General features: G+C 37.4%; 1 long non-coding RNA gene across 1 annotated transcript in view; it reads left to right on the plus strand.

The window, feature by feature from the left end:
* The first annotated feature begins 10,882 nt into the window (after positions 1-10,882).
* Positions 10,883-26,804, plus strand: part of LOC119865207 — a 37,698-nt gene continuing 21,776 nt past the window's right edge. Inside the window, exons 1-2 of the long non-coding RNA XR_005376422.1 lie at positions 10,883-11,027; positions 25,340-25,492. This is a non-coding gene — a long non-coding RNA (uncharacterized LOC119865207). The remainder of the gene's footprint in view (positions 11,028-25,339; positions 25,493-26,804) is intronic.

The following is a 26,804-nucleotide window of genomic DNA, read 5'->3' on the forward strand; positions in this document are numbered from 1 at the left end:
CAAGGCACCTGGAGGCCAAGGGCAGGTGCCAGGCCCTTCATTCTGCTCCCCGCGGGGAAGGCGGATTCCCGGTGTCTGGCCGCCGCTCCTCCCGGCGAGTGAAAGCCGCTCCTCCCTCCCCAGCCGCGCGCCCTTGGATCGCCCGGGCGCCGCCGGAGCGCGCGGGCTGACTCGGACTCGACTTCCCCACTCGTCCGACCTGGGGGGAGCGTCAGCATTGACTCGGAAGCGTCTGTCTCTAAGTGGCTTCCAGCTCCCCTGCGCTCTCTTTCTTTACTCCAACCTCATTTTAGTTCATTGGATTCTCTACGTCTTTTTTTTTTTTTTTTTTTAACTAGACTTAAAAAATATATCCCCAAACTGCTAACCCAAGCTGAAGCTCCAGGACGGGGTTCAATCACTGATTTTAACTCAACACCAAACCAGAGCGTTTACCTCGCGAGCGGGAAGCACCAGGCGCAAAGCGATGAGCCGGGACCTGCCTCCTTCCCCGGGAAGCTCAGCTCTCGGCTCGCCTCCAGCCCCGGCTCCCGGGGCGAGCACGCCTCCCTTGCAGCGGCTGGCGGGTCTGGCTCTGACGAAACGCCCAGGGAATGCCAGGCCGAGTGGCCTCCGCAGCTTGCTCGGTCGGGGTCTCTGCTGTTCCTAGACAAATACTTTTATTCATTCGTCCCTTCCCCATCAATCAGCGCCAGACTCCTCCCGCGCCTTCCGACTGCTCTGCAACCTTTCCCCTTGGGCTCATGCCTGGACAGCATCACCAGTCGCTGCCCGCTGGAGAGGACAGTCCCCGGCCGGGGAGCGTCCCCTGAGCCTGCTGGGTGCCGGAGTTCTGAGTTCTTCAAAGGACCAGCCTAAACCACGGGCAAGTTTTCACGCACCGGGAGACGCGCTGGGATTAACCCTGTATTTAGCCAACTAACCCTGTATTTAGCCAATTAACCTAGACTTTATTTTTTTTAAGATTTATTTATTTATTAATTATTTATTTATTTATGAGAGAGAGAGAGAGAGAGAGAGAGAGAGAGAGAGAGAGAGAGAGAGAGGCAGAGACACAGGCAGAGGGAGAAGCAGGCTCCATGCAGGGAGCCCGACGTGGGACTCGATCCCGGGTCTCCAGGATCACACCCCGGGCTGCAGGTGGCGCTAAACCGCTGAGCCAGCGGAGCTGCCCTAACCTGGATTTTAAATACGGACACTTTGCTTTCCATTAAGTAGTCCTTGGTGGTGTGTAGGACCTGGCTGATTCGGTGCTCTGCTCTTTACTGTTTCCGATTTGGCCTCATATTTCAAGTCCACATCGCCCCCAACCCAGAAGAGCATGATTCTTTCTTCTCAAGCCCTGTCAATGCCCTAGGAAAGAACTAAAATAAGTTCTTCATTTCTTCTAGTAGCTGCTATTCTCCTTTCTTCCCGCTATGTCCTGAAGTGTTTTCTCAGGACATCCCAGGGACTTTTATGCTGTTGAGGAACCTGATCCCTATAGGGGACATAGGAAACATCAGAAAGCTGCCACTCACATTCAAGGTGGTATTTCTTTATCAGGCAGATCAATAAAATAAATTCTTCCTATCCATTCTTGACAGTTTTTAGGGGGTAGAAACAATGGCGACTGGCAGTTTTACCCAAAGATTGTATAAAAGAGGTCAGATTCAGACTGTGCAGTGCCCATTGGATATTACTTTGCTGTCCTCCTCTCAACTAAATCCTCATTCAGCCCAGGAGAAACCATTCCATATAGCAAATCACCTGGAGAGGAGGGGGCTCATGCTTGGCTTCACAGCCAATTAATAGCATAGATGAGACAAGAATCTTGGATTTTTGTCTTCTATGCAATGCTTCCTGGGAAAGTGGAAGTAGCATGTCAATTTCTATTTTAAAAGGTGAACTTTAAATGTGAAATATGGTCTAAAGAGCATAATGAAAGCGTTTAGGCTAAAGGAATGAGAAATGTGGTCTGGGGTTGTGAGTGCTAATTCCAAATCTGGCCATTTTGGATGTGGTACTTATCCTCCCTGTCTGGGTAAAAATAAGGTCAGCATTCAATTGCTTCATAGCTAAGTAAAAATATATATAGTGTTATCTGAATAAGGAATCATATGGATGAATTTGGAGTGTGACTATTTTGCTGTTTGGGATTTGCCATTCTTATACAAGACTTCTCCTCATGCATCATACATGGAGCCCCAGCAGATGAGGTCCCTTTCATTCTCCCATCTTCACCACCACCTGCATCCACATTTTGTGCACCCAGTCTTGGATGCCTAGGCATACCTCAGAGATGTTGCAGGTTCAAATCCAGATCCCTGCAATAAAGCAAATACCCCAATAAAGTAAATCAAATGATTTTTTTATTTTTCTAGTGCATATAAAAATTATATTTACACTATACTGTAGTCTATTAAGTGTGTAATAGTGTTTTATAAAGAAACTATGTATATACCTTAATTTAAAAATATCTTATTGCAAAAAATGCTAGTTGTCACTGGACCGTTCAGCAAATAGTAATCTTTTTGCTGGTATAGATGTTGACAGCTGCAGGCTGATTAGGGTAGCAGCTGGGGAGGCTGAGGCAATTTTTAAAAATAAGATAATGATAAAGTTTGCCACATCAATCGACTCTTCCTTTCATGAATGATTTCTCAATAGCATGTGATGCTGTTTGATAACATTTCACCCACAGTAGAACTTTCTTCAAAATTGGAGTCAATTCTCTTAAGCCATACTGCTGCTTTGTCAACTAAATTTATGGAATATTCTAAATCCTTTGTTATCATTTCAACAATCTTCACCACATCTTCATCAGGAGTAGTTTCCTTCTCAAGAAGCCACTTTCTTTGGTCGTCTATAAGAAACAACTCTTCACTTGATAAAATTTTATTGTGAGATTGCAGCAATTCAAATGTAATAATAATGAAAAAGTTTGAAATATTGTGAGAATGGCCAAAATTGACAGGGAGACAAGAAGTAAGCAAACACCATTAGAAAAATGGTGCCAATAGATTTGCTTAATGCAGGGTTGCCACAAACCTTCAATTTATTAAAAAAAAAAAACAAAAAAAACATAGCATCTGGGAAAGGCAATAAAATGAAAGGTAGTCAAAGGAGATACGCTGGTATCCTAAGTCTCACTCAGATCTATCTCTTTTCTTTTAAGACCAATAAACACAACTGAGCACTAGATCACATTGAGAGTTTTATGGGTCACTACTGGTCTTATGTGAATTGATTTTTTTTCTTAGGACAGGAACAAAATGACAGGTTCTTTCTGTACCATCACCATACATGCCATTGAACTCAAGAAATAATTTTTATAGGTCTGATAATAACATTGTAAGTTATTCAGTTATATTTTAGTACTCTAGTCATATGTGTCAGGAACAGAGCCAAATATTTTTTAAAGTAAACATACACGTTCCTCATCTGGATTTTAAAATACAATTTTGGCTACCTATTATGGGGCCTACTACCTGTACTAGGCATCTCATTTCATAGGATCTCACTTACCTGCTCTCAGCAGTCTTTGAGATAGATACTGTTTTTACTGATTTTATGAGACATGAAACAAAGTCTCAGAAATTCACTTGTCACATGGCTGGTTAGTTGTGGAGCTAGGATTTGAACCCAAGACTATCTGGTTCCACAGACTGTGCTTTTGATGAATTTAATTGCATTGAGTCTAAAGAGAGTTTTCTCTTATTTTGAGAAAGCAGTGTTTTAGACATCAATAATATTCAATTGAAGTTTAACTTGAGTGAAAATGTAAAGGTATCCATGTTAAAGATTTATTATTTGATCCTCATAAGGAACTTCATCAAATCACAGGAATTGAGTCCAGTTTCCCCTTTTGTAAAATGAAGGGAAAGGATTAGATGATATCTAAAGTTACTTCTTCCTCTACTCTGTCAGTCTGATGGACAAACTGAAACTGGGAGAGCAGCTGGATCAGCAGCAAAGTGAGGTCTCATGCTAGATTGCTAGCATTTTTTTTTTTTTACTTCTTTTCACTTTCTGTACTCATGCCTTGGGCTATACTATACAGATACAAGGTTTTATCACCTTATGACTTAAAATCTCTTCTTGATAAGCTATTTGTAAATTTACCAGTAAAGCACTATGTAAATTTAATTTGTAAATATGAGCCCAAAACTGTATCAAATTTTAAGAATCCTTTCCTGGAAATGTTTGGGTTTGAATGGATTTTGAACTTAGCATTTATGAAGGATTCCTGTTGTTTACTTAGTAAATGTGGAATCTTTTACAAAGTTGCTTTCATGAAGACACTTTTCCAAGTGTCCTAGGAAGTATATCAAAATCCTAGATTGGTGAAAATCGCCCATCAAAGACAAAAAAGGTGGTGAAGGACAATGTCCCAATATCCCTTTTAAATGTTTTAACTAGAAGGTCATGAAGACATGGTTGATTGCACTTCAAAATTCATTCCTCAAAGAGGTTTGCCATGGGGAGCTTGCCCAAAGCAAACCTTTTCCCTTGGTAAGAGAACAAAGAAGAGCCCTTTTAGCCACAAGAAAGCGAATACTTTCATGTAATCCCCTTGATATGAATGTATCCTTCGAAATCTACCTTGCATTCTTTAAATCATGAATGCTGAGGGACAAGGTGTGTGAAAAACACAGAAAGAGTTGGTTCAATTGCTTCTCCACACATTCCCCTAGGAACAGAACCAACGATCAAATAGTGGTTGAAGTAGGGCATAAAGAAGATTTAAAGTGACTGCACAAATCAGTGGCAAACAGCCTGAGTGTTTCTATTTCTTGGATTTTTTCCCTTATATTATTTGACTATAGCTTTTTGGGCCTTAGGGTGAAGAGTGCTTTTTAAATTCTTTTTAAATTAAGGTATATTTTATAGGTAGTGTAATGGATAGGCCGTAAGTGCACAGTTTAAAGAGTTTTGACAAATGTAAAGACCTCTGGTACCCATACTGAATGGGGCTTTTTGAAAATACATTTATTCTTCTAAAGCAGCAAAATTTGAATAGTTTCAGTTTGGTGACTATTCCTATTAAAATGTTTATTAAGATATTATCTCTGCTTTCTCAACCTGTCTCATGCATATTATCAGCTTCTGGAACTGAAACATAATTCATAAATTAGAGATGTGCTTAATAAATGAAAGAATCTAAGACTTGAAACTTTATCAATAATTGCTTGGGGGTGCCTCGTTCGAGTCCATGTTCCCAGAGTCATGAAAATTTGATAGACTTATAGTAATTAGAAATATGAAATAATTAGTTCTTTTTTGCTTATAGAAAATATGAGAAACAGGAAGGTCACATTTCCTTTTTTTCTGTCTGAGGAAAGCAGCATAGTTCAGCTACTTCATGCCATGGTCTACTTTAATTAAAGATTAAATAAAAGAATTTGCTCTCCTGCTTACGGCTTAAGTAATTTTTATATTTCCTTCTTTGATGTATTTTTTAATGCTAGCATCAACAAAGCAAAAAAAAAATTAGTGTAACATGGTCTGCAAACTCCTTAAACCTGTCACAAGAGCTCTTTGGCACAACTTTTAAGATGTATTAGAAATTCCAATGTAAGCAGGCGGTCCAACTTGTGTTTTCTTGCTTTGTCAGTGTACACTAGATATTTATGTAAATTACTCTCCGGCCATTCAATCATGGATCAAACACTATCCGATCCATTCAATCATGGATCAAACATTATGATTGCTTTTTATTAAAATGATTCTATCAATCATAAGGCACTCCTTTCAGGTGCTGTGATTTCATATGGGAAATAATTTATAGTGAATTTATGGGTATGTCTACCTCCAACTATTTTCTTTACTTTTCATCTTTTTAACTATTACTCTTTTAATGCCTTAAATGGAGTGTCCAAAAGGATGTGAAATAGCCAAAGGAAGTTAGATATAGAGGAGAAAGAAAAACTTGGAGATTTAACAATCTTCAGTTGAATCAAGGAGAGTTGCTACTTCTTTAAAGAAAGGAAAAGTTCTTTGCAGTATAACATAGAATATGCTAAAAGGCACAGAAAGGGAGAATTGTCACAGTGGGTTTCTTTTTTTTTTTTTTTAACTGTATTTTATCAGTGGGTTATTTTTTTTAAAAGATTTTATTTATTTATTTGAGAGCGAGAGAGCACAAGCAGGGAGGAAAGTCAGAGGGAGAGGGAGAAGCAGACTCCTCACTGAGCAGGAAGCCCAGGGACCAGAGCCAAAGGCAGACACTTAACTGCTTAACCAACTGAGCCACTCAGGTTCCCCATCAGTTTTTATTTAATTTCTGCTAATAGTTAAGCTTTGGGTTTTAATGGAATCTTTTTAGTCAAAATCTGCTTACATCTTTTAAAAGTTTCCTATTTTATTTTATTTTTTTTAGATCTAGTTGTAGGAAGATAGATCTACTTGAACCAAAATGTCAAGGGAAACAATGATATTCCTGATATTTTCTCTACTGCACATTAGACAAATACTTTGATTTCCAGCCTCATCTAAAATAAGTAGCTCAGAGTTATGGCTTCTCTTTGTCAAAGCAAGGGATCATCAGGGACTTTCAAAGATGTGCCCAGTTTTTATCAGGCTGTTTCTAAGGAAGTCCCTTAGAGATGCATATACAGGAAAGTGCCTCTTCTCTTTCAGGCCTTCTAGAAGAACATTTGTTGCTACCTATGCAGACAGAGATTCTGTAATGGCTCTATCAACTCTGGATTTTCCAAATGAAATTGTTCACATAAGCATATATGAAATGCACAGGAAACACTTCCTCCAAGGGCAGACTGGTGATGTGAGGCTGGCATTTGAGGGGTCAGTGCAGAAGTACTGGGTACCAAGTGACAGGCAGGCAAGCAGGCAGGAATAGCAATAGGGAACTCAGGGAGTGACTCATCTTCTGTGTTTCTTGTTTCTTGTGCTGTGGTAAACAACGCAAAACACAAAGTTTACCACCTTAGTCACTTGTAAGTATACACTTCGGTAGTGTTCAGTAGATCCATATTGTTGTATAATAGACCATAACTTTTTCATCTTGCAAAGCTGATGAAACTCTATACTCAAGAAATAACAACTCCTCTTTTCCCCTTCCTGCAGGCCCTAGTAATCATCATTCTACTTTATTTCTGTGAATTTGACTACTTTAGATAGCTCCTGTAAGTGGATCCACATCTCCTTTAAGTGGAGACAGATACTATTTGTTTTTTGTGATTGGTTTATTTCACTTAGCATCATGTCCTTGAGGTTCATTCATACTGTAGAATGTGATAGGACTTTCTCCTTTTTTAAGGCTGAATAATATTTGGTATATTCCACCATATATGTGTATGCTACGTTTTGTGTATCCATTCATCCATCTATGGCTAATTAGGTTGCTTCCATCTCTTGGCTCTTATGCGTAGAATGACCACGTGTTATAGACTGGATGTTTGTGTTTATTCTTCTAAAGCAAATCTCTAAATCTAAAATCTCTAAAATTTACCTGGTGAAATCAAATCCCCAATGCGATGGTATTTGTAGGTCAGACCTTTGAATGACCTCACCAAGTGAGGACACAACAAGAAGACAGTGTTCATGAATCAGGTAGTGGATTCTTATCAGATATTGAATTTGCAATCTTTGATCTTAGACTTCACAGCCTCCACAACTGTAAGAAATAAATGTCTACTGTTTATAAGCTACCTAATCTATGGTATTTTTGTTATAGCAGCTCCAACATGAGTCTATAAGTATCTCTTTGAGAATCTGCTTTTAATTATTTTATACACACACTGGAAGTGGGATTGTTTGATAATATAGTAGCTTTAATTTTTTAAGGAACTGTTATACTGTTTTCCATAGCAGTGTACCATTTTATAATTATAATATTTATATTTTAAAGTAAACTTCTTTTCAGAAAATAGTTTATAATATCATTGAATAGAAAAATGTGAATGGTTAAAATATAAAATAACATACTAAATCTATCTTTAAAAGTATCATGATTGATATTGTTGTTTTCTTTTTCCCCTCTCATTTCCTATTCTGATACAATGGAGAGGATTGATGCCAAACAAATGAACAAATAAATAAGTTAGTTTCCAATGTAAATTGCAATATCTGTACTTGATGATCTTCCACAGCTTACATGAGAGAAGAAAATCTTTTGGTTTGTTGCAATGGGAAGGGATTTACCCTTGGGCAGTGTGGCCTGTGATTGACTTGATAATATGGTATGATAATATCAAGACTTCTGAGAAGATTTACCACTGCTCCTCACTCTCACCCAAATGCATACCTTTCCTTCTGGTTTCCTGATGTCTGGAATTCCACATTCAGGAACTAAGATACTTAGGATCCTTTCTTGAGAGCAGGTTTTTTCCTATTGAAAAAGTAAAGAGAATTGCTAGGTAGGGGGCAGGGTGGAAAATTAATTCCACTCTACAGCTAGACAATGGCCAGGTGATATGAGAATGGAGTTGGAGAAGAATACATAAGAAGCTAGGGACCATATACCAGCAGACTGGGAGGATACAGTAGAAGGGGATCAGGGGATGGTCTGTTACTGGCTCTAAGTCTTCTCCGGTCACACTGAGGTTTTACCTGGACTATAGTCATCTCAAAGTTTGACTGGAGGAGGCACTTACAGCTCATTCAATAACAGGCCCCACCTAACCCATTTCCAAGTCCACTCATGTGGCTGTTGTCAGGCCAAGGTCCTCACTAGTCAGAGACATCAGTTTTTTGCCATGTGGGTTCCTCCATAGCCTAGCTCACAGCCTGGCACCTGGTTTTCCTCAGAGCAAGTAAGCAAGAGAGTGAGAGAGTGTCCAATATGAAATTCACTGTCTTTTTGTAGGCTAGTATTGCGAGTGACATCTCATCACCTATTCCATGTTCTGTTTATTAAAGCAAGACACTAGGTCCAGCTCACACTCTAGGTGAGGAAATTGTACAAGGGTATGGACAGGAAATGATAATTTAGAGCCATTTTCAAGACTGCCTTCAGCAACTATTAAGAGAACTCTAAAGAATACCTTAGGACTGAGAGATAGCACCAAACATAAGTAAGCATTTAGAAAGGAGGGCTCCTCCCCAAGGTACAGGGTGTGATTGTGGCCCACTGGGTGGTAGAGAAGTTCACTGAGTCATCCTGGGCCATTGTTGGTCTATAACCACTAGCCAAGGTTGGAAGCATCCTGCTAGGGAGAGGATGGGTTGAGGCTGGCAAAGGGGAAAACACAGGCAGGGACTGGGGATCAAAAAGCCTTGGACCAAGACTGATGAGCAGGAATTATTTGCTAGGGTTTCAGCAAAACATTCCTTAGGCGGGGAACACTGGTGTTCTGTGTGCATGCTGCTGGCACATGATTTGAAGTGAAATGAGCCCATGTGGAAGCTCATTTACTTCTGACCCACTCTTACTCTTAAGAAAGAACACCTCTGAGTCACAACCTCAAATGGTGCCATTTACCAACACTCCCCCTATAGTGTGTCCTGGACTCCAACTTTTGTCTTTCTGGCTCCGTAAGGTTGGAAAAAAGCCTGTCTCTATTTAGCATTGAATGCCTGGGGCAACAAAAGAGATCTCAAAATGACAAGCTCATTTCTCTGGATTTCCCACCTCTCTGAGAACTTGGGAATTCATTGCTTTATTAATACTTTAATGGCTTCAGGCTAATTAAAATATATTCACACACGTAAGATAAATATCTATCTATTATCTATCTGTCTTTTATCTTCTAAAGAAAAAGGTTCTTCATTCCTGCTGGTAGAAGTCTGAGAGTCAAGGATCACTGGGGGAGCTTTGAGCCCTCAGATCCCTGATCTAGGAGCTGGAGTGAGTTCAGAAATTTCTAAATTGAGGCAGGTTGAGGATTAGACTCTTGTACTACAGCCTGCCTTGTTCTGGATTGATGTGGGAACTGGACAGACCTGAAATTGCACAAGAAGAGAGTGAGGATTGAGGAAGTCTATGGCTAGGAACTAGTTCAAGGGCCACCAAGGGGGCGGGAGGTTCAAGGCAAATTTAAGACAAATTCTCCCTTTTTGACAATTTGACAAGAGACCAGTCCTGACATTTATTAAATTTGACAATCAGGAACTTCATGGAACTGTTTTCATGATATTTTCCAATTCTAAGGTAGTTGGAAAACTAGGTGATGATTATCATCACTGGGATGCCTTGGATAAAATTCATCCCGAGTAAAAGCTATAATATCCTAAGACTATCACAATTTCTTTCCTTCTAGCACCTTATCCACTCTTCCATCTAAATGTTCATGATGAATAATCCATATATTGTGAGAAAGTCACGTATTTATTCAAAAAAAGCAATATTGTTACTTAGATATATTTACTCTTTTATATGCAAGCAAGTAAACAAGCAATTACATTAATCTTTCATAAAAGTTTGGAGGGTAAATAAGATATCGCTTTTATTAATATATACCCATATGTGTGGATTTAATATTATATATTGCTGTAACGTGCCATATTTTCAAAGCTATAATGTTAACCACCATCTTATGTCAAGAACCAAGTGACCTGATCTTTGGTGGTCCTCAACACCACCAAAGTTGATATTTTCATCAACAAAAATATTCTGAGGAAATGTTTCATCCCTTTTGTTTACCACAGGGTGGTTTCAGTATTGTTACCAAATATTTTATATATTTTTTTCATGACAGTGGTTTTTTTTTTTTTTTTTTGGTGTAAAATTAGCTAGAGCACATGATATTTTAAGGAGCTTTGTTTTCAAGGGGAATGTTTTTTTCCTGAAAATGTTTACCACTGGAGGCATCAGCAGTGTGTTTGGCTTAAAATAAGCTTTAAGAACACATATTTAAGTTATTTAATCTGAAGTATATAAATGCAAATGAATTTGCCTGAAAAACAAAAATGCCCTTTTTCCCTTGGAATTCCAGACATAACACAGCTTCTGGGAAGTCAAGAGAAAATCAAGTCTGAGAACAATGCTGTCCTTACCTTTACTCCAGGGAAAAGCTGAATTTGCTCTAGGAATAAGAAGCAAAGGCAAAAATGTCATTGTCTTAGTAACATTTTCATCAAATTATGTAAGTATAATTTCCTAAAGATTTCTTAAAATATCTCTAATGCTTAATTGAACAATAACAACCATTTTCTACCCCCAAATTTTAAATTAATTTCTGTAAGCATTAATTTACTTAGAGCCTAACCCATTAGCAAATGATAAAGTAGGATCCAAAGTAATAATAGTTGATTCAGCAATAAGCATTTTCAGCTGAAAAACTCAGTTGTATTTCAACATGTAGCAGCTTTAAACTTCAGGTGCGGACACTGATGAAAGTCAAAAGGTTAGTGATTAATTTCCTGCCGTTGTCACTAGGCTGCTTATTATGACAGATTTCTGGAAGTGATAGACAATGGAAGTAATCATGCAAAGGTCTAGTTTGTGTGGCATGAGCAAATATAATGTAGGCCTAATACCATGAAGCATTTTGATTATTAGAAATTCTCATAGCATATCAGTGAGAGGACCAAAATATATAGGAAGTCTATCTTCCCCATCACAAATATGATGTAGGGGAAAGAGGGTAAAATAAACATATAAAGTTTGGTCATTGCATGGTAAGATGTACCTTTCCATCCATAAATATGTGTGAATATTCTTTGATGTTTAGCATTATATTGGCTTTAGCTTGATCTTGTAATATAGCTCCTTTTCTCCTAAGTGAACTTTATTTTTTTTTAAAGATTTTATTTATTTATTCATGATAGACACAGAGAGAGAGGCAGAGACATAGGCAGTCCTCTGCAGGAAGCCTGATGTAGGACTTGATCCCAGGACCCCAGGATCACGACCTGAGCCAAAGGCAGACGCTCATCCACTGAGCTACCCAGCTGCCCCTTGACCTTTATTTTTTAAAAAACACATTATGATAGACTTTCCTTTCTGTGGCTAGTATTGGCTATTAAGCTTTTGGACTAAGATCTATCTATCTTGGAACAATGAGACATCAATTGTCTTAGTTCTGATGTGGGCTAGGTATTTGTCAAGGCCCTGAAAACTGATTTATATGCAGCAGGCCAATTTCCTGATGCCTTTCTGATAACAACCTTCCTTTAAACCTCTGGATCAGAAACTGGAGAGAGGTATGTCCCTTTTCAAGTTAAGCGGCCTGAAAAAGAGAAAAGAGCACAAACCTTGGCAATTCTGAATCCTGAATCCAATTCTAGTTGTTTACTTAGCTGAGAAGCCTCACGTGAATCGTTTAACCTCCATATATCTCTTGGGCAAAAAGAATAATAAGAGTCTTGTGATGGGGAAGATAGACTTCCTATATATTTTGGTCCTCTCATATGCTATGAGAATTTCTAATAATCAAAATGCTTCATGGTATTAGGCCTACATTATATTTGCTCATGCCACACAAACTAGACCTTTGCATGATTACTTCCATTGTCTATCACTTCCAGAAATCTGTCATAATAAGCAGCCTAGTGACAACGGCAGGAAATTAATCACTAACCTTTTGACTTTCATCAGTGTCCGCACCTGAAGTTTAAAGCTGCTACATGTTGAAATACAACTGAGTTTTTCAGCTGAAAATGCTCTAAGACTAGTGCCTCTGTTGGAGCTCCTGGGTGGCTCAGTTGGTTAAGTGTCTGACTCTTGACTTCAGCTTAGCTCATGAGATCAAGCCCCACCTCAGGCTCCATGCTATGTGTCCCACAATGCGTGGAGCCTGGTTAAGATTCTCTTTCTCTCTTTGCCCCTCCCCCACCACTGCAGTCTCATTTTCTCTCAATCTCATTCTCTCTCTCAAAAAAAAAAAAAAAAAACACAAAACAAAACAAAACAACTAGTGCCTCCGTTGAAAAGTTTAAATTCTATGACGTTTGTGAAACATTCAGTATGGTGCCTAGAATAAAATGACTGTGTAAGAAATACCAGAAAGCATTTTTATTAATACATTTATTAATACATTTTCTGGTTCCTGGAAGGTAAATATTAAGGTGGGTACACTTGTTAGACTGCATGATGGGGTCTCTTTTTTTTTTTTTTTTTTTGATGGGGTCTCTTTTAGGAAGGTCTTGCTTCTAATAGACTTGATTGTATTATGAATTGATTGATAGCTAAGTCTGTGCAATCATTGGTATTGGCTGTTGTGCTGGGTTGCCTTCTTTTGATGAACAACTATATGATAATCATGAAATATGTGAGACTGACCACTTCAGTGATTGTTCCACTGGTCTTCAGAGATGTGACCAAGGTCTTTATGACCAACTTAACAATAACCACTTGAAAAACAGTCAAGAAAATGGAAAGCAGTGAAGATTAGTTATGTAGATAGCATATTTTGCTTCAGTTATGGAGCTACATAGATTCAGAGGCTTTGTTAAATTCAGTAAGTTCTTAAAATGTACTACCATACACGAAGTGTGTTTCCCAATAAGCTACCTTTGGAGAGGAATATACAGATAACTGGAGCACAATGGTATCAGTTCCAATTTTTACTTCAGGACATTTCTTTTTATTTTATTTTATTTATTTCTTGTTTAAAGATTTTATTTATTTACTCACAAGAGACACAGAGAGAGAGATAGAGGCAGAGACACAGGCAGAGGGAGAAGCAGGCTCCATACAGGGAGCCTGACATGGGACTCGATCCCAGGTCTCCAGGATCACACCCTAGGCTGAAGGTGGCGCTAAACCGCTGAGCCACCAGGCTGCCCAGGAAACTTCTTTTTAATTTTATATTTAATATTATTAAACGTCTGTGACATGACACTACAAATTAGTATAAACGATTTCTTCATCCTTTGGATGTTTGCTCTAAGGAAGACAATAGTGTTGCGATGGAGAAATGGTTTCAGATAGACACTTCCACGATGGTGGACCTACACCATCCACATTAGGGAATATATGAGACCAAAATGAAGTCAGAAATTTTGATAGTTTGTAACTTACTAACTTTTGAAAAATACATACAAAAAGCTATTTCTAAAAATCCAGCATTTATTGATTCATCTGTTATGTGCCAAAAATAGAGCTTTTAGCAATTCTGAGCTGTTCTCAGAAATAATGAGACTTTGCTAAGTACATGCAGTGCCTAAAGTTTGGTCTTTGAGGAGTTTAATATGCACAGCTGGGTCTTGTTATTGGTGCCAGTGGAATTTGTAGCACTATCTATTTTATGACACTTCCACACCTACTTTTACCTTATAAGGTAAAGACCCAAACTCTAAATGTGTATTATACATAGGCCTATATTTAGCAGCAAAAATAAGGATTTTTGCAAGCCAAAGAGAAACAGAAATTCTGTCTCCAGATGCTGTTTTTGACAAGCTGCATCTAAATAGTTGCTGCCCAATGTCATGATAGTTGTTGGCTAATTCCGGCCTGTTTTCTTAAAGCCATTATGTAAAACCAGATTTCTATTTTTTTAATATGACATCTAAAATACTTACGTGCATAATTGAGCCTAAAATAAAATGAAGCTTTAAGTACCATACAGACATTGATGAAGTGGCTAGTTTTATTAGACTTTAAAGTCGTGACCCCAAATCTGACTCTCCTCACAGTGTTGAGGAAGTTCTTAAATTTTATATAGCAAGGCATATTTTAAAAAAGACAAGAACTTTTAATCAACCTGATTATAATTGTATTATAATTATAATTCTTGAAGAAACTTTCAGATCCATACATGTTTTTTCCTCTCTGGGACCTGTCTTGAACATACAGAGTTAGATCCCCCAAATGTCCATTTTATACTGTAAGACCCCACCTTGGTGGCCATTGCTGATTGATGGGGGGGGGGCACCAGACTTAAGCTGTCCTACCAATGCCTTCTCATAGTTTTGCTGTTGTTGTTTTATTGTGGTGGTGGTTATTTTAAGTAGATCAGGGAAATATTTTTTTCACAGGAGATCTTGGTGGCCTCCATTAAATGACAGAAGTCAGTGCACACTTAGGATAATGTAACCAACTAGCCAAAAGGGGTGGAGAAGAGATTTTTTAACTTTGAGTTTCTCCATCTGGCTTTTGTGAAACTTAGCTATAGCCCTCCTTTTCCTTAGGTTTGGCATAGTGGAGTATTTTTACAAAATCAGTTTTGTAGAAAGCTAAAAAATTACAAAATTAGTTTCAGCATGGCATCTTTCAGCAAATACAGTAATCCAAATAGTTATGACTGATACAAAGGCCATGAGTAAGAACTATACTACCTACCTATCTAATAAACCTTATTCTAACACTTGTCCAGTTATACTTTTATATTTGTCTATCTCGCTTCACTAAACTATAAGCCTACACAGATAAGAACTTTTTCTTTCTTGTTCATGACTGTATTTATTGTGCTTTGAATAGTACAGCCATATAATTAATTGGCTTTCAGGAAATAATTGGTTAAGTGAATAAATTGCCTAAATTAAAGGTAGTAGCCATTAGTATGTCTCTTCTTTGGGGGTTGGGAGGATGTATTTTTCTCTGAGAAATATTAGTGGATTACAAAATGAATGTATTTTTTATTTTGGGGATCAGCGGACAGTTGAACAGGGATGGCATATAAATATAGCTTGGTTATCAGCTTCTAAATTACATCTCATATCTGAGAGAGGAATGATTTACTATACTTTTTCTTTGCAATTTGTCCTCTATATAATAATTCTTTTCCTTGAGGCTTAAATTCCCAATAAAATTTTTGTTGAATTGGGTCTAGCTCATGCATTCACTTCGCTCATTCATTTATTTATTCTTTAGGGTGTCTTTTGAGATTATTTTGACTGTCTGTCAGGCCTGTAATCACTCATATAGCTGTTTGTAATTGGATATTACTTCTTTACCTGTTTCCTTTTGCATCTTTCTCTCTCTATCTACTCTAGGTTAGAGTACATGACCTGCCATTTTGGGCAGTCATTTCTTACCCAGGAAAACCCAGTTTGGTTTTTCCTAAGTACTTTATACAATCAAAAAACCAATAAAGCCAACATACCTAGTTATGAAGATCTCTAATTACTATAGCTTCCAAAACCACACACAGATAGGAGTTTTTGTTTTTGTTTATTTTTGATATCATTCTGTTTTCTGAACTCAGGCAACAATTGACTAGCGCTAGCCAATGGATGCAGTTCTCTTAGATCCTTTCTTCTCATCTCCTTGTTTTAACTATGTATTCAACTATGTATTCAGTAGCCAACTGTTAACTATCTTGTAGGAATAAGATGAAGACAGAGGCATGGTCCAGGCTTCTCAGGAGATCACACTACAATCTCATTAATGTGTTCTTGGTTGTGTCTTCTTCATATCTCTGCTAACATTTTATGTTGGACAACTTCCCTCTTGGTTAGAAGCTTGCAGACTCCACAACCATTAGGTCTTATGTATTTCATAGGTTTGGGAAGGCTTTTTCTCTCTCTTATTGTTGGCTGTGGGATTTTTGGTACATGTTGAGCTAGATGATGCTTCTTTCCAGGACTGAATTCTGTGTATTCTCTGATAACTCACTAAAACATGCTGATAAGAAAGTCAATTTATCTGAGAGATAATCAATTTACATAATGCTAATTATGTTCATATTTGGGAGCATCTTTGTTATATCTTACATTTTAATATTTTGGGATTTTTTTAGATTTCAAAGATTCTCTCTTTCAACTTTACCTCTGGTAGAAAAACATGTCCAATCACAAATGTGGTATCTTTGGTAAAGGTTCACCTTGAAGAGTGGGTGGCTATGTTTAGGTAGTTGTGAGCGAACAGTGACCTAACCTGACACAGCATTGTAGGACATAAATGATATTTGGATGATACTGGCCTTTAAGGGAGACTTTAAGAATTCTGCTATGAGGGAATTCTTGTAAAAATTCCTACAAAGACTTGTAGTAAGTCATTTTCAGATGGGAATTCCTCTTATCATTTTAGAATTTTATTTTGAATTCTCAGCTCACACACCACATCGTTTCTTGATCCACAATACAAGTAGATATTTTTCCAGATACAACAGTGAATTGTCCTTGGCTTATAAAAATTGGAAATAAAATTATATAAACATTGAATGGAGAAAACACAAAATGATATAGAATATCCTTTTATAAAGCAAATATTTAAAGAAATAAGCAGGTAGGAAATATTTGGAACCTAGCCACCAATTCCTATCTTATTAATAAGACTTAACCATGATCTTGTCATTGCTGTCCATCAGCATGTTTGTTTATTAACTCACCCTGAAATACGTCTTTGTGCTAAATCTATGACATGATTAGGATTTACCACCCAAGTCTTTATAGCAAGTCAACACCAAGCTCCCTTCAGACTACTTCTTGGACTGAGTTGTTTAAATGGCTGACATTTGTTTGCACTTCTGCATATCTGATCATTAGTACTTTCTCAGTATCATCTCTGTCATTTCTAAGAGCTGCTTTCTCAGTATTTAAGAGCTTGAAGGAAAAAAAATGAGAGGAAGAAACCATGTGGGGTTTCTGTATCCTTAAAGTAGAGAGTTATTAGTTATGTCTCCATAAAATGAAGTAATTTCAACATTATTATTAAGTAGGAGTGAAATATCCTATCAACATCTAAAACTGGTCGTCTATAGTGAAATATAATGGTTAGGGTAGCTTGGATCATATAAAAATAGCTCTGTCTAATAAGAGGTATTAGTTTTTTAATAAAAATTAAGCTAATTTTTATACAACTGTGTCCTGAAAGAATCAATTGTTCTTTTATAAAATATAAGACAAAACAGTATCAGTATCCGATTTTAAAAAACAGACATAACTATCTTGGTGAGTTAGATTATCAGAAAAATGTGAAGGGAGAGCCAGTTGAGAACAGGGTAGGAATAGAGCCAAAGGCAGGGACAGAAGTGCTGAAGTTTAGATGTTGTCTATCTCAGGAAAGGATAGACCCTCCGTTGAAGAGGGTACAAACATGAGGGGATGAAACCAAGAAGTGGGGGACCAAAGATGCTAAAAAATGCAGATGACTCTGCAGTAAAGTGAATATCAGAGACAGTTTGACCTCTTTTCCATGTCTCTCCCTGGATCCAATTTATCAGGACATACCTATGTATGATGTATGAAAAAGACACGAGAAACACCAATCTCTGTTGCTTATTTAACAAGGTTTATTATTTAAAATAATAACAGTAGAAATAGTTTCCATTTATTGAGTGGCATTTCAATGATGTATTAGTCATTTCATTTCTGTATCTGTATTGCTTTATTAAAATTTTATTTCAAAAACACTGGGAGATAGGTATTTCCCCAGCATTAAAGATGCAAATATTGATGCTCAGAGAAGGTAAGTCCATGCCTGTGGCCATAGGGCAAGTGAGTGACAGATGGAGAACCTGAGACCAAATCCATCTGACTGCAATCCCATGCTTTTAACCAAATGTTTTGATCATGTTCATATTGACACTGCATGTCAACGTCTATTCACAGCTTCCTTGTCCATCTTCCACTGACATACTTATTGGAAAATACAATGAATACAATCAAAACCAAAATTATTAAGTGACTCTTTCCAATGATTGATATTTGCCAAAGCAGTTTTTCTTTCAATCCTTTTTTTTAGACAGATCTCAACTTCAGTGTTCTAATCATACAAATTTAGAGTTCAATTCAAATCTCTATAAGATTAAAACAAATGAATAAATCAGGAAGCATAATGACTTTTGGAAAATATCCAGTGGTTATAAATCTGTCATGACCAACTAAAGGATACATCATATTAAAGAAGCAAACTTTGATGTTTTGCCAAGTATTAAAACATGCAAATTGCTCTTGTGCTGCATTATGTATATTTAAGAAATGTTGATGACAGGGCTATTTAAAGGCTCTGAAATATCCTTTTTTGGGAATATTTGTTTCTGCAGTAATTTCAAAATGCTAGCAACTCACATACTGATTTTAAAACACTTGTGGTATCATGAAAAGGTTGAACTTAAAAATTTAACTTGTGGAACATTTATTCTGGGGCACAGAGAACTAGGTTGGAATCCTCTACTTGGCACATTTAACTTGGGTGACCTGCAGCAAATTTTCTGATCTCTCTGAGTTTTAGTGTTATCATTTATATATTTGTCAAAATAATACCTTCCTCACAAATTTATTGGTAGGATCAATGAGGTCATGAATAAAAAGTGTCTTGTGCATTGTTGATGCTCCATGATGTCATTTGTAAAGAATTGAGGTGCAAATTAAATGAGATAATAATGCTAAAGAATTTGCACACTGTGATCACTGGACAAAGGTATGTGACTCTCTTCTCTAGACATTCTTTTAAATTCAGATAGCACATTGGACTTACTATTCTCACATACATATCCAAGTTCTTATGAAATGTACACCATGTTGACAATGACCATTACTACAGCTATTCATTAATTTATTCATGCATTCATGAAATGCTTATTGATTAATCACTAGGTTCCAGGTATAATCTAACAACCAGACAAAACTTGAAATATCAGTAAGTTTTTCTATTAATTGAAGATGTCTGGGTAGTTGGGCAGATGCTGACTCAAATCAACTCAGAAAGGAAATTGAGAATGGAGGCGTTTTAAGAAATGTTATGATTAAACCAACATTAGTTGTTTTCTAAATCATACAAACTTTTTCGTAACAGATTCAGCTAATGGATAATATTAGTTGAAGGAGTATTATGCCATTGCAAAATCTACCTGATATAAGTTGTCAGGGCTCATATAAAAGCTCTTTTGTTGATGGAAATTGTTAGCTTGCCATTTAAGGCAACATCAGTCTAAAATAGAAATTGATTCCTGATTTAAGCAGTTGCTATGTATTGTAGTTATTACATTCTAATTAAATATTCCTCTTTCTCTTACAAAAGCTATTCTTTGACTTAACTTGCCTGAAAATGTATAATACTCTGTCCTGTACAGCAATATTTTGCTATGTGTATATGACAATTGAGAACACTGATTTACCTGAATTATCTCTAGTATACGGACTTGAACCTATTAGAATTTTTCATCAGATGAAATGCCTATGTAGGGCCTCAATTGTTGTTAAAACCATGGCATTAAAAATATATATCCATTTGGAACAACCTCCATAGTGGATGCTTCTTACATACTTGTGGATTTCATTTCTTTATAATCCTTGGAATTCAACTATTGCCTTACTAAAACTCTTGCTTAGCCTATTTAATTTTTCATGAGTCTGTTGAGGTAATTTTACCAGTTTAAATGTTTCTTAAATAGTACTGCTCTTGACTTCAGTGAAACTTCAAAAGATATTCCTTAGTTTATTATTCTAAAATTTACTCAGCCATGTTTGCTCTATTCAATAACTTAGTGACTTTATGCATTTTTATCTCATCCTCCTCTCAGTTCTTATCATTCCAGATTTATGATATCTAATTATTTTTGGCCTTTCTTCACAGAAGCCTCAACTTCCCCTTCATTATCTTAACTTTTCTTCCATGGACTTTTCCAGCTTCATTATTTATTTATTTATTTATGTCTTGACTCCAACAATCAGTAACATATCTATATTTTTTTTGTTGTTTTTAAATAAGCAAGTAGGTTTTTCTATAAAGTTTCTAGAGATTTTCCTTTGTTTTCTTTCTAGAAAGTTTCTAAAAAGACAGTTACCAGCATTTTGCTAAATTTCTATAACTTTTCTTTTACATTGAAACAAATTTAGTGGAGACACAGGAAATTTCAGAAAACCTGAGAAAATGAAACCTTGATACTCAGTGGAGATGGTCAAGCTCAGGCTACATGATCACGTAACAGAATCTAAACAGTGCTCAGGGAGTAACCTGTCTTATTTCACACTTAATTAAGCAGATTACAAAGTGAAATCTTAAAAGTTTCAAATTCCCTGATATTTTGGATACTGAAATGCCAATCTTATGAGAGTTAACTTTGAGAAGATTTACCAGGTTGTGTGACTGAATAGAAAGATGGCCAATGAACCTTAGCATGAGCAATAATACTCCAAGAGAAATATCACTTGAAAAATTCTTGGCTCTGGATATTGAACCAATCTAAAACAAGGACCGGTTATCAGTGGAATCCATTCCTTGAGTGTATTTTTCTAACATGTTGCTTTGGATATGCTGCAATTCCTAACTGTGAAATTCTATAACTCAATGAGTCTTAGCAACTCACTGTTCTCACCACAAATTTAATATCTTTCCTTTATGCATTAGACTGATGATTTGTTTCACCACATATAAAGCACAGTGTATAAACTACTTCTTAAGAGAAATTAGAACTCACTTTCTAGAGGTGATAAAGTTGGTGCACCTAAATTTAAATAAAAGGCAGAGTAAGGTAAGTGCATAGTAGAGGTATAAATAGAGGGCTGTGTAGTTTAAAGACAGAAACTCACAGAATTGAGTAGATTCATAAAGTTATTATTGATTGAAAGATGAATAGAATTTCAAAAGGCGGGGTGGGAAAAATTTCCAGGCAGTAGAAGCTGCATGAATAAAGGTGCAAAGGCATATTTCAGTGAGCAGCAAATCATTCACTATAGCTAGGTATTAGAGTTTGCAAGGTGGGTGGGAGCCAACCCCAGAAGCTAAGGCAAATGTAGTCTACTTGGCCATGGAGTGGATTTAAAAAGCCAGCAGTAAAATACTTTTTCTATAGCTGTGTGGAGTAAAGAAGTGGAAGTGTTGGTGGGCTTAAAGATTTTTTGTTTGGTAGGGAGATTTCCAAGTGTGAGGTTTTGGAGGAGGTATAGCTGTTGAATGACTGAGTGAATGCTTTAGGGGTGCTGTGAACTCATTGCTTTTTGTCTTAGAAGGATGTTGAATCACAACTAGGGGCTATGGTGGTGCTGTCTTGATACCTTTGATCTCAGAGACATAGCTTTTGACTTGTGTGTGTGTGTGTGTGTTTATATACTTGATTTTCTTTTTTTTATATACTTGATTTTCATTTTTAGCTTTTAAAACCTATAAATCCTTCTTGCTATGGCTAAAAGCAAAATTAAACAAACAAATGAAACTATTTCCTGGTTTCCAGGACTATATGGTGGACTTATGATTTCAGCTCCAATATTTTGAAGAGCTTGGAAATCATCACTCCCTTCCTTACAGAAAGAGAAAGACAAAGAAAGTGAAAGTCAACAACAGTTCTAGAACCCATCAGAGAACTAAAATCACAGGACAAACTGTCACACCAAAATCTAGAGAGGTAGGCAAATCCAGAGAAGCATAGCCAATATCTGCTTCCCTAGAACAGAAGTCACATAAACTGAGTTCCCTATAATAACAGTGAATTATAACTGAGAGCTGCAAAAGTCAGACTAGACTCCCTTTCAGGAAGAATACTTAAGGGAGTCCAAGTCAAGAGAGAAGAGAAAAATCAAGGTTACTAGAAGAATTTGAAGCCTCTGGCACCTAAGGTAACAGCAAGTATTAAATATAGCCCAACTTCTAAATTGATTAATAGAAAATCTCACACTAAAAGCCTATTTCTCTCAGTTCCTATTAACTGATACATTATATCTAGCTTACAAAAAAATACTACAAGGCATGGAAATACCAAAGGAAAAAAGATGAAGCAGGTGTCAGAACCAGATTCAGATATGACACAATTGTTGGAGTTATCAAACTAGATAGTCATGCTTTATCACTATTTAGCATTACTAGTCTTTCTCTGAGGCTTATGTGCCACAAGTCCTGAATCATGTGCAAAGCACTGATAATTACAAAATAAAAGCTACAAGTAGATGAGCTGTTGTATGCATGTAGAAACATCACAGAAAGCAAAGTCAGAAGTCCTAGAGAGAAGTCGCACACCTGCTTCCCCACAGAGCAATTGTTCTCTGAAGAAAAAGCCAAAAATCTCAGAGAAGCCAGACTGAAGTTTTAGAGCATAATCTTGTTGAGTTTGCTGTCCTCAGCCTTTTCTCTTAAATGCTGGGGTGGGGGAGGGTGTGGTGTAGAGGGGAAAGGGAAGGAAATGATGCATTTGCCATGTTGTAAAGCTAGATTTGTCATCACTTTCAATGGTTTAGAAACTTGAAGCCAATGTAGTTATCAACACATAGGAAAGGGTTTATATTTAATATTGTTTCCCCTGGAAACTTCCAGTTTTTCCAGCTAAGATTTGTCCTACTGTTCAGTTGTTTTGGTTCACTCTGATTTATTGCTGAGCTCATGAATCATTTGTCTCTCATATATAAGAAAAAAAAATCCTTTCTATTTATTTCCATTCTGTGTCAGTGTCTGTGTGTGGCTCACTAGGATGATAACCTCAGCCATAGGCCACAAGCCTGAGATTCAAGAGACTGATGTGTAGAGTACAATGACAGGAATTCAGGTTAGCATGTAACAGAGTTTCTATTTCCCCAGAGATACTTGTGTGGAAGACAAGGGAAATGCACTGACGTTATTAGCAATGTATTTATAACAGCCGGTACTCCCACCCTGGGTTCCATTGTTGAACTGCCAATGTTATTTCCATAAAAATCACACCAGGCTGTTTCAAGTTTATACAAATGATTTACTTCCACACTTGCAAGAGTGAGAAATGGTTCTTTAAAATGAGCATTTACTTGAAAAAAATTTCAGACAAGTCCTATGGGGATACACGTTGGAGAAAGCAATCTAAGACCATTCTTAAAAGCCTCAACATAATTATGTTAAGCTTTTCTAAATCAAAAGATAATCTATTAAAGTCAACATTGCTAAAAATTCCAAGTGTGACAGATTAAAGAACATGTATTGAAACTGGGATTTATTTGAGCCCTTTATCATGACCGCATGTATGGTGATAGCATTAATGATAATTGCATTGGTTTAATACTGTCTTTACATTACTCTAGGAATAAAGAGGTTGGGCTTTTGTTTGTTTTGTTTTATTTTTGTTTTGTTTTTTAGAGGTTGGTTTTTTAATTGGATTTCCTATCTGGAGAAAACCATCTCAAAATTTTTAAGATAAACCAAATTTATTTTTAGTTTTATAAAACTTTCTAAACATATGTCTGTCACCTATATCTGGTGAACCTTTTACTTTCTTAATGGCAATTAGAAAGGAATGGTTACTGATTATGACAGAATATTTAACTGCTTTTGTCCTAAAAATACCTAAGCCTTAACTAGATTACTCAATGGCATTTTGCAAATCACAGTCAATATTACCCTTAGTGATCAACTAGTCTAATTCTCCTAAGTCTCTGATATGCTGGATAAAAATCTCCTAGGAAGGTGGAAGTAAGATTTGCTTTTAACTAAATTTCATTTCTTTTGGGTTCTGAAATTTTAAACTAGAGTCAGTGGTATGGGAAGAGAATGACATACTTGGGCTTGGGAGTCCAAGAAATTTGGCTCATATTTCTATTCTAAAAATAGAATTTAACTTGGGTCAAACACTCACGTAGCCTTCCTGAGGTCCATATTCTTAAAAAAATTTTTTTTAATTTATTTATTTGACAGAGAAGGAGAGCATAAGGCAGGGGAGCAGAAGGCAGAGGAAGAAAGAGAAGCAAGTTCCTCGCTGAAAAAGGAGACTGATGTGGGGCTTGATCCAATCCCAGGATGCTAGGATTATGACCTGAGCTGAAGACAGACACTTAACCCACTGAACCACCCAGGTCCCCTACTGAGGTCCATGTTCTTTTTGGAGCTTGGGAGTAATTGCATGGTGCAGTGCTTGATACCCGAGAAGGTGCTCAGTAACTGCTGCTTCTGCAATTCTCTATGTCTTCATATGCCCATGGTCTTTAAGGAGCTTTTCAAATGGATAATAGATGAAGAGGGAACCTGAAGGAATTCACATCTTTCAGATGGTGTCTATTTTCTCAATGAAGTAGGAGCTTATCAAGACTGCAAAGGGGTGCCTTGGGTGGCTCAATTGGTTAAGGGTCTGCCTTCAACCCAGGTCATGATCTCAGGGTCCTAGGATTGAGCCCTGCATTGGACTCCCTGCTTAGCAGGGGAGTCTGCTTCTCTCTCCACCCCTCCCTCTCTCTGTCCCTCCCCCTTTCAACTCCTCTTCCTCTCTGCCCCTTTCCCTCCCTCTCCCTCAACTCCTGCTCTTTCTCTCTCTTCAAATAAGTAAATTAAGGGACGCCTGGGTGGCTAGTGGTTAAGCGCCTGCCTTTGGCCCAGGGCGTGATCCTGGAGTCCTGGGATCGAGTCCCACATCAAGCTTCCTGCGTGGAGCCTGTTTCTCTCTCTGCCTGTGTCTCTGCCTCTCTCTCTCTCTCTGTCTCTCATGAATAGATAAATAAAATCTTTAAAAAAATTAATTAATTAAAATCTTTAAAGCAAAAAAATAAAAATTAAAAAATTAAAAAGACTGTATAGTGTAATGAAGATTCAAATGAAGATTTTGAATAGCTATTGCTCCCCTGTCTACAAGAACTTGGTATCTTTATTATACAAATATTGATGTTCTGGTTTCTTTCATTCTAGCCCAGGATTTGTGGCAGTCATGACTCTACATTTTACTGCTAAGAAAACCACAAATAGTTCGTGAGATGAAATTAATGCAGGTGGAAGAGTAGGAATTGTGCTTTCTTTATCATTTAAAATGTTCTCACAAAGCTGCAAAATATACTATTGGAGGTAAGACAAAGTGGTTGTATTCATTTGTTCACTCATTTATTTAGCAAACAACTTGGTAGTTCATTTCTTTTCATCAATGAATAATATATCCATTGTACCAGTTTGTTTACCCATTCACCTATTGAAGGACATCTTGGTTGCTTCTATGTTTTGACAATCATGAATAAATTTGCTATAAACATGCATGTGCAGGTTATTGTGTAGATGTAACTTTTCTATTTATTTGAATAATTACCAAAGAGGATGATTGCAGGATCACACGGTAAGAGTATGTTTAGTTTTATAAGAGTTGTCAAACTGTCTTCCCAAGTGGCTGTATCATTTTGCATTCTCACTAGCAGTAAATGAGAATTTCTGTTGCTCCACATCCTCACCAGCAAGAACTGGTATTGAGAGTAAAAGTGAGAAAGTGTCTCAGGGTTATCTGAGTATGAAGCTGCAGGTAGCAAGACAAAGGAGAAAACTTGTTGAGAGGAAATGGGGTGCTTGGTAGCTGGATCAGGTAGAGAAGAAATTAAAAGTGAACAAAGTGGGAGAGCTTATTGGGTATGTGTCAAGGATTATAGTCTTTATTTATTTATTTTTAAATTTTATTTATTTACTTGAGAGAGAGCTACAACCAGAGTTGGAGAAACAGAGCACAGAGGGAGAGGAAGAAGCAGATTCTCTGCTGAGCAGAGACCCTGATGTGGGGTTCCGTCTTAGGACCCAGAGATCAAGTCAGACGATTAACTGACTGAGCCACCCAGGTGCCCCAAGGCCTATAGTCTTTAAAAATCCATGGGATCCCTGGGTGGCGCAGCGGTTTAGCGCCTGCCTTTGGCCCAGGGCGCGATCCTGGAGACCCGGGATCGAATCCCACATCGGGCTCCTGGTGCATGGAGCCTGCTTCTCCCTCTGCCTGTGTCTCTGCCTCTCCCTCTCTCTGTGTGACTACCATAAATAAATAAAAAAAATAAAAAAAAGATTTAAAAGAAAAATCCATGAGATCCCTGGGTGGCCCAGTGGTTTGGGCCCTGCCTTTGGCCTGGGGTGTGATCCTGGAGTCTGAGGATCGAGTTCCGCATTGGGCTCCCTACGTGGAGCCTGCTTCTCCCTCTGCCTGTGTCTCTGCCTCTGTATCTCTCTCTTTGTCTCTGTCTCTCATGAATAAATAAATAAAATCCTTTAAAAAAATCCATATGAATGGGTGAATGCAGAAAGCATTTTGAAGTCAAAGTGGTAGGAGAACCAGAAGAGTAATGTCAGGGAAGCTAAAGGAAGAGTTTACAAACAAAAGGGAAGGGCATGGGAAGGAGGTGCTTATTAAATT

The sequence above is a fragment of the Canis lupus genome, chromosome 22 (genome assembly GCF_011100685.1).
Source record: "Canis lupus familiaris isolate Mischka breed German Shepherd chromosome 22, alternate assembly UU_Cfam_GSD_1.0, whole genome shotgun sequence".
Lineage (NCBI taxonomy): Eukaryota > Metazoa > Chordata > Mammalia > Carnivora > Canidae > Canis > Canis lupus.